The following is an 8,998-nucleotide window of genomic DNA, read 5'->3' on the forward strand; positions in this document are numbered from 1 at the left end:
ATTAGGCCTAGAGGAATGTGATGCCCCCAAAAAGCCAACTTGAAATGCTCCCATGTTACTTGTGCATTAGCAGGCAGAGAGGACAAGAAATGTGTCCACCAGATCCCTGCTAGTCCCTGCAACTGATGGGACACACACTCAGCCTTCAGGTGCTCGGTGACTCTTAGCAGACGAAACTTCTGCTCAATGGTGTTGAGCCACTCGTCCGCCTGTAGTGGTTCCTCTGCCACCTTGAAGATAGGAGGCTTTGTATCCAGAAATTCCTTGAAGGTACTATGCTGATTAGGCTCGGGCCCTTGTTGCTGTGGGTGGCCACGAGCTATGTTCTGCGTAATGAGGCGCAGAGCTTCCTCCATTGTCCTTTGGCTTCCCAAGAATTGGGCAAAGAACTCCTGAGCAGATGGAGGTGGCGATGGTGGTAAGTCACCATCGTTGCCATCATGGCTACTACTAGCTCCTGCACGGGTGCGAGTCATCTGCGAAATTGCAACAATAAGCGATTATTTGTTGGTGCCAAAATATTACAGATGAATTTATAATCATGCCAAACTAAAATTACTGGAGACAACCTCAAATTTATACAATAAAAACAGAGGCATAATGATTCATTCTCGCAACATGACACCACCAATTTGATCACTTATCGGACTCATAGCACGTTAATATTCAAATCATGATCACCGATAAATCAACTAGAATTTGCATTAGCATTTAACCAAACATGCGATAGTCATGCAAATAACAATATTACATGATATTCCAATCACCAACACTAAATTCGAACTATAGGTCCATTACATAACCAATGATGATACATTAAGCACTTCTACTAAGTACTAAGCGATCTAATCCTCATCATGATCACTATCGAGGTCAGAGATAGGATCATCTCCTTCCTCAGGCTCCACTTCTTCCTCTTCCTCGTCCTCATCTTCCTCCATATTTGGACCATCTTCTTCCCCATCAAGGATTGGGTTCAGCTGGTTGTTCAAATAGTGCACTTCATGCTGAAGGTTCATCACTTGAAGTTGAGCCTATGCAAGCTGCTGACGTAAGCCTCTTTCGGCACGGTCCTACACGTTACTCATGTCGCGGTGTCGATCTCTTTTTATCCTTACTGTAGCGGCACGGTTCTCTGCTGCATCTCACTGGCATCTAGCTGTGGACACCTCAGCACGGGCGGCCTCCAACTGCTCCCATAGTCCTGCAAGCAATGCTTGATCATTAGCTCTTGCTTCTTGGGCTGCTGCTCTCTGTTGATCCACTTGCTCCATTTGGGCATGGAGAGTGCCCAAAGCTACATAGGCTTGGTCAGATTCCCATCAAGCTTTACTTGCGGCTTTCTTTTGCTTGCGCACACACTTCTTGAGCTTATGTTGTGCGGCTTCAGCTCTCATGAGCTTGTCCATGCAAGTGGTGTATGATTCCTGCTAGAAATTCCTGGTGTCCTGGCGTGTACAAAACATCTTCATCACCGCAAACATGGCACTCATGGCGGGACTAGAGCTATTTGCCCACTCATTCCGATCTCTGATCAATGCATTTTGATTGCGTTGTTCCCATATTGCTATGGATAGGTCCACCCAAGGAAACATACCCGCTGCACTACCGGTAAGTGCATCCCCATGCTGCTGGCAGATTTGACTCAAAACCTCAAAGGCCACTACTTGGGTAGCCTCCCAAGGAGTTTTCCCTTCTGATTTCGCCTTCCACTCCTGCTAGAAGTGTGCTTGAGTGTGGGCTGGTATAGTTAGCCGCACCTCGTACCATGGCTGCCCCTCCAAGTACTCTTCATCTCAATGATAAAGGGGCGGTTCATGGTACCCCGCAAAGTGCAAAACTCTCCACAGTAGAGTAGGCGTTCCAAAAACCATCAGAAATTTCTCACATCCAGCTGGTGCTGCCATCTGTACCATCAACATGTACAACTTTGTGTGAGATAAGACCATAATGGATAAGAGTTACATAACCGAGTAAGAAATTTATAAGGGGAGGAACAATGTAATTATTTGAATGATAATTATCATGATGCATGCTCGTTCCGTACGTCCTCACAAACTTAAGAAAAAATATTTCTAACGACATATATGATGGCATACATATGTTCTCTCATATACAGCGTAACTAGTCGAGCTACATGTTTCGTTGTTAGTGTACCTGCATAAAAGTTTCATTTTAGCCCATCCCATAATTAAATATGCAGAATGTAAATCTAAATACTTCCATATATGTATACCCATACGTATACTTCTGTATCAAAGCTACCCGATATAGTTTATACCCACAATTAAATACGCACCACATACACATGCAAGCATGCATACATAGTCGTACCAAAGCTAACTCTCCCCGACCGCACGCTCAAATCTTGCAGTCATGCCACTCATCAACTTACCTTGGCATAGAGGCAATTGATCCATACATTACCATTCAATTGAATGACATCCATACAATAGCACACCGTATGAACGACGAAATTAAAACCCCCAAGTTAGTACTTAAATAGCCACCTAATAGTCCTTAACTTGGGCATAAGAAAAGTGATCACTGGCACACTTTAGATTTCAAATACCTATTTATATAGCTATTAGTTGCTAGGAAAGGGTTTTGGAAAACAAAAACTTTTGTTTTAAATACACATGTGACAATAAACGTTAAACCTTGCTCTGATGCCAGATGTCGCAGAACCGACCAATTTATAAGAGTACAAGTACAATGGCAGTCCGCAAGCGGTCGCACTGTCATACTTGAACCCATATAAACCCGATAGTCCGTCGAGTACCACAACGGGTCTCGATAAATGATTTACAACAACCAAGATCGTACATGATTCAACATACATGTCACATATTACATAAAGTTTATAGATATATTTCCATCATCAGAGTATGAAACAAAGTTATTACAAACCAAGTTTAATAGATAAAAGCGGAAGCAAATTAAGTTTGAAAGTAGCATTTGCCAACATAGTTTGATACAGTGCCAACATATGATCACAGTCCACAAAAGCTTGTAGAGAGATTAATAAAGAAGCCTGCCCAAGGCTTACTCCTCATCCACAGCGGGATAGAAGCAACTCTTACAATAACCATGGTAAACAGTGCCATCTGCAATAATGGGAAATAAACCTTGAGTACGAGAAGGTACTCAGCTAGACTTACCCATCATAAACCAGAAATAAAATGACTCCAAGGATCATGCAAGGCTGTATAAGTGGATATAGCTTAACAACATTTTGCATAAAAAGCGATTAACTCAATTATACAATTATAATTCTGTTATCAAGTTAATGGCTTAAAGGCATAAAGGCTTAAAATAGCATAAATAGAAAACCCTAGTGAAAAGTTTCAAACAATAGATTTTATATTTTTCTTAGCATCCATATGGTACTAGGACATCCTCTAATAAATTTCATGAATATTGGATTCATAAATAATTTATAAAAATTCACACAAGGATCACCTAATTATAAAAGGAAAATCTATAACTAAAAATCTATTCATGCACTAACCGTCAAATTTTTATCAGAGCTTATACTTGTCAAGAACAGCTCACCACATAAATTTCATAATTTTTGGAGCACCAGAACTCTAGATATAAATTAAACAAATTTACATACATTTAAAAACATATTTCGAGTTTCATTTTAAATCTTCCAGAAACTCTACTACAAATACTAATATCATATTTTTCATAAATACTACATTTCCTAAGGAACACTATAAAATTTGGTTCACCAATTTTGGATCTCTATAGCTCAACTTATAAATTTTCAAAGTTGCACACAAAAAAAGGAACAAATGAACTAGCCTACTGCACTACAGTCGCTGACAGGCGGGACCCGCTGTTAGATGACCCCACTCGTCAGTGAAACAAGAATAGGGCACGGTGCTGCATCGACGCAGTCCGACCATGCCTCATCGCCGGTGAGCTCGCCGGCGGGGACAAGTGAACCTACGTGATCTACGGAGCAGCACGCATCGAATGACCTAGGTGGTGGTAGTGGAGGGTGGGCGGAGCATGCTCGTCGCCGGCCATGGCGGCATGGTGGCGCTGCTCAGCGGTGCCCAGTCATTACCGGCCACGATGAAGCCAGGCAAGGCGCGCTACAGCATCACGATGACCGTGCGAACCTATCTAGACGACCTAGGCGGCTGGAGGCGCTCCGACGAAGCATGGCCACGGCGCGATGGCGCGAAGGTGATAGCGTGGTGGTGTGGGTCACCGTGTTCCGCGCCGGTGGGACCACCAACGGCGATAACACCATGACATGAGCTAATACCCATCCTAACCAAGCTCTAACGCTAAAAACCAGAAGAAAAGTGCGCGCGAGCCGAGCGGTGGCGAGCTTGCCGTGGTGGCAGCCATGGCGGCCGAGGTTCCGGTGAGAGGGGAAAAGGTGAATACGCCATCACCTAAGCTCAATTGACGCAGCCAAAACTTCGAGGCGGTGGAGGTGGACGTGGCGCAGCTATAGGCGATATGGAGATGGTGGATGTGCGGTGGTGCGCACGCAAGGCGACGGCGGAGGCGAGACTATGCTCAGCGGCGAGGCTGCGCTACTGTGAATGGCGAAGGAGGAGACAGATAATTGAAAACGTGAGCACGGGGATGGAGCGGCGAGTGTTGGATGCGATATAGTGCGCTTTGGCCCGACACAGCCACGCTGGGTAGGACGCCGGCGACGCGCGGCCTCCACCGGATCCACGTGGCGTTCATGCGCTGGCGACGGTCGGCCACTGTTGGCCAGGTTCAGTTTAGTTCAGCGCCCACGATGCAAGCCTGATAATGTGATTTCACGACGATCAAACAGCTAATCCGTAGCTCCATCATGCAAACAACCTAAATGGCAATTGCAGACCTATGTACCAGCTCCAATTTCTATTTAGAACTCATGCCCTAATTCTCAACCAAACTTGAGTTATTTCATCCCAAAGTCGAGCTTGTCAGCACTGTCAGGGTTTGTCTTAGAAAATTTCTCTAAGTGTGGAAACCAGTGAATTGATGATTCTTGTTAGCCGAATTCAAGCATGTTAGGAGCTAAACCAGCCTATGACCCAAAAATAAAAGTTGTTCCCCTTATCAAATACTACAACTTTGCTTTAGTGACCACCTCCATGCAAGGTCTCTAGCATATAGTTCAAATTTGGTCAAACATGCTACCTTCAAATGATGGTATACACTTAAACTTTGGCTTAGTGACCAAATTACCCCTAACCATGAATACCAAAGTTGTTCATAATGATCTTCTAAACATGTTTAAGCTATTGGTAAGGTCACACACTCATTTCATGCATTGGTCACACATAGAGCTATCTAGGTCCACATACATAGCATCACTTAAGTACTTGATTAGACAAAATGATCTTCATGAACATCGTTCCACTAGTCATCATAAGTGTAGCTAATATGTTTTAGTGACTCACATAAACCATTTACATGTATTCACTCATGATCATATGCATAGATACAAGGAGACATGAAATAACAAGCATGTTTCATATGTTTCAATCAAATGTTTCAATTGTATAAGCTTAAATATGAATGCTTGATGCTCATGCTCATGCAATGCAAGTCAATTTATGCAAGGCTAACACCTAAGGTGTTACAGCCCCTCCCCCTTATAAAAATCTCGTTCCGAGATTTGCAAGACCTACCATTCTTAGAAAAATACAGGATAAACCTCTCATAAATAGTCCTCTCGTTCCCACGTAGCATCTTGTTCACTGTGATTATTCAACACCACCTTATAGAACTTAATGATCTTACTCCGTGTTACTCTTTCCATCTCTTCTAATACTCGGATTGGCTTTTCTTCATAGGTCAAATTCGATTGTAGCTTTATGTTGGTGGGTGCAATAGCTTCTTTTGGTACACGAAGACATTTCTTCAACTGAGAAACATGGAAGACATCAAATATTGCACTCATCTCTGGTAGAAGTTGTAACTTATAAGCAACATTTCCTTTCCGTTCCATAATCTTGTATGGTCCTACATATCTAGGCGCAAGCTTCTTTTTCACTCCAAATCTCTTCACTCCCATCAAAGCCTACGTGTTCCTTGCTGACAGTAGCGCGGGGTCAAGATCCACACCGGCAGGTCCCGGATCCGTGCTCTAGGACAGCAAAGCGGGCTTCAGACTCGACGGCGATGGCGACGGCGGCGCCATAGCCCTGCGTGCGGAGAGAACAACACCCCACTACCGCCCTCCTCACGGCCACCGGCCTCCAATGGTATGCTCTGGCGACGGCGAGGCGAAGGGGGTGGGGAGGAAGAGGCCTCGACGGTGGGGCAGAGAGCTCTGCCTGGGAGCCAGGCGTAACGCCCACGCAGATGAGCCGCTGCACCCGCCCATTTCCTTTGGGAAAAGCTAAATGATGTGCTGAAAACTAATGAGAGCCATCAGATTCTCTTTCAACGGTGGATAGAGGACCGAAAGTTAAGCTGTGCCTTGTTAGAGAAAAGGCAACGAATCTGAGTCCTTGCTCCCTCTCCCTGCTTTCTTCTACTCGCCTAGCTCACTAGCCCTTCCTACTGCATGCTCTCCCTCCCTCTCCTTGCCTCTGCCGAGCTGAGCACCCCACCTCCATTATCGTCGTCTGCTGCCCGATGGGGAGGCGCCCCAGCTCACGCTCGCCCTCCCTGCTCGCCTCTCCCAGCTCCTGCTCACTCTCTCCCATTCGCTTGCCTCCCTGCTCCCTCCCTCATACAACCACGGCCATGGCTGAAACCGAGCTCCGAGCTTGCGCCCATCAGTGGCGTAGCCAGGATCTATGGCTACGGTGGTCCGCTATAAACTTAACGTGTTGATAGACGAAGTACATGAATTACAAAACACAACTAAAGAAAAAGAGGACATACAGAGTTCATATTACATGTCCGTAATAGTTGAAGAACAATACTGCACTGCTTGTCAGGTCTGCGCCTTCCAATAGCCATGAAAGTGTGGATGATCTCCATCACTCAATTGTAAGAAGATATTCCGCTCAATAAAAGTCACTAGACAATCGTCTATGAGGCTATCACGAATCTTAATTATTTTTTGAAGAAGAGAGGCAATATCATCGCTCCTCTTCATATTTTAGTAAGAGTGCAAGAGAATAAAATATTATTTCAATTTACCATTCCAATAATCAATTGACAAAAAAAAATCCTATCCTACAATTAAAATTAAATAGTCCAATGTTACCCACTCCAATAATGTAATCTAATGACACAGAATAAAATAAGATTTTGTGCACGAGTTAGGGTGTTCTGTGTTCGGCGTTCCTTCAGACCGGGAGTGATTAGGAGGAAAAAAAAACAAACCTGACTAAACGAGCAGACTAATTGAAGGCTGGAGACGTACCTGCATTCCCGTCTGCTGTCGCTCCGGCGCCTGCCGCCGGCCCGCCACCGCCGCACGTCCGCACAACACAACAAGAGATACGAAGGGGTGTAGACCAGCCGTATTCGCGAAGGGTCGCACGACGCGTATTGGCGAAAGGCCGTAGACGCTCCGATGTATTCGATGTTTGGCTGCTCAGTATCCAAACTTCCTGTATCTATGGGCTTTGTATGGGCCGAGCACATGGTGGTCCGTGGACCACCTGGACCACCCTGTAGCTCTGCCCCTGGCGCCCATCGACCACACCCCACGCTGCATGCCACCCACGCCCCTCTATTGCCGCTGTCGCCTTGGCCATGCAGTTCTGCACCGACCACTCCACGCGCGGCCACCACGAGCGCGCCGCGCACCCGCCCGCAGAGGCCTGCCGCTGGTCGGGCCAGCGGGATCGATGAGCCGTCACCGCGGCTTGCATGGCCAAGCCATAGCCGGTCACCTCATGACGCGTCGCGGCCACCCCATGGTTCGCAGGGGCCCCGCGCGCCTTGCCGGTCGTCCAGTCGCAGCCATCGGAGCTCCTCCGGCCAAAATCGATGCCCCCCTCCCGTACGCGCGTGATCTGTTACGAGCCTGTGAAGAAGAAGGCCATGTGAAGAGAAATAGAAAGAAGGCCAGGGTTCCAGATGTGAAAATGCAAGAGACAAACAAAAGGTGAGAGGATTTATTTTGATTTCGAAAAAAGTCTAGGGTTCCCGATGCAAATGTGTTTCCTTTTTCTGTTATCTTTTTCTTTTATGCATAAATAGGCAGAAATTTCAATAAATCGTAGAAAAATTCTAAAAATGCCAAACCATTTTTGTTGCACTCCTCATGACTAGATCTATATAGTAGATTTATAATACCATGTGCTTTAGTATAAAGTTTTTGTTGTATTGTAATCTAGTCTTTATCTTTATTTATTAGAGGATGTTCTAGTAATCCAAATGTAGTAAAATTTTTATGGTAGACTAGTGTTGATGTGTGTGTGCTATGGTAAAAATTTCATGTCCAGTGAATACATATTTCCTGAGTTATAGATTTATTTTGTGATATGCTTGTTTAATAGTTTTGAAGTAGTTATAGATTTCTGAGTATAAAGTTTTAATACCCATCAAAGCCTGCGTGTTCCTTGTCGACAATAGCGCAGGGTGAGATCCACGCCGGCAGGTCCCGGATCCGCGCTCCAGGATAGCGGAGCGGGCTTCAGACTCGACAACGACGGCGACGGCGGCGCCACAGCTCTGCGTGCAGAGAGAAAAGCACCCCGCTACCGCCCTCCTCGCGGCCACCGGCCTCCAGTGGTATGCTTCAGCGGCGGCGAGGAGAAGGGGGTGGGGAGGAAGAGGCCTCGGCGGTGGTGTAGAGAGCTCCGCCCGGGAGCCAGGCGCAACGTCCGCGCAGATGAGCCCCCGCTGCCGTCCATTTTTATTGGGAAAAGCTAAAAGATGTGCTGAGACGAGAGCCAACGAATTGTCTTTCAACCGTGAATTGAGGGCCGAAAGATACGCCGTGCCTTGCTAGAGGAAAGGCGTCGAATCTGAGTCCTGGGAGCAGCGCGGCATGAGTGGTGGCCATGAGCAGTGGAGCAAGGACGGCGGCACTGCACGGCCACACAAGCACGGCATGGGCACG

At 46.2% G+C, this 8,998-nt stretch overlaps 1 long non-coding RNA gene across 1 annotated transcript; it reads right to left on the reverse strand.

The window, feature by feature from the left end:
- Positions 1-2,962: 2,962 nt before the first annotated feature.
- LOC136495375 (uncharacterized) lies at positions 2,963-8,734 on the reverse strand. The gene is made up of 3 exons (XR_010768985.1): positions 8,475-8,734; positions 7,349-7,957; positions 2,963-3,107 (listed from the first exon to the last, which is right to left on the reverse strand). It is a non-coding gene; the product is annotated as an uncharacterized lncRNA (long non-coding RNA).
- Positions 8,735-8,998: the final 264 nt, after the last annotated feature.

Source organism: Miscanthus floridulus, chromosome 12 (genome assembly GCF_019320115.1).
Source record: "Miscanthus floridulus cultivar M001 chromosome 12, ASM1932011v1, whole genome shotgun sequence".
In the NCBI taxonomy this organism is placed as follows: domain Eukaryota; kingdom Viridiplantae; phylum Streptophyta; class Magnoliopsida; order Poales; family Poaceae; genus Miscanthus; species Miscanthus floridulus.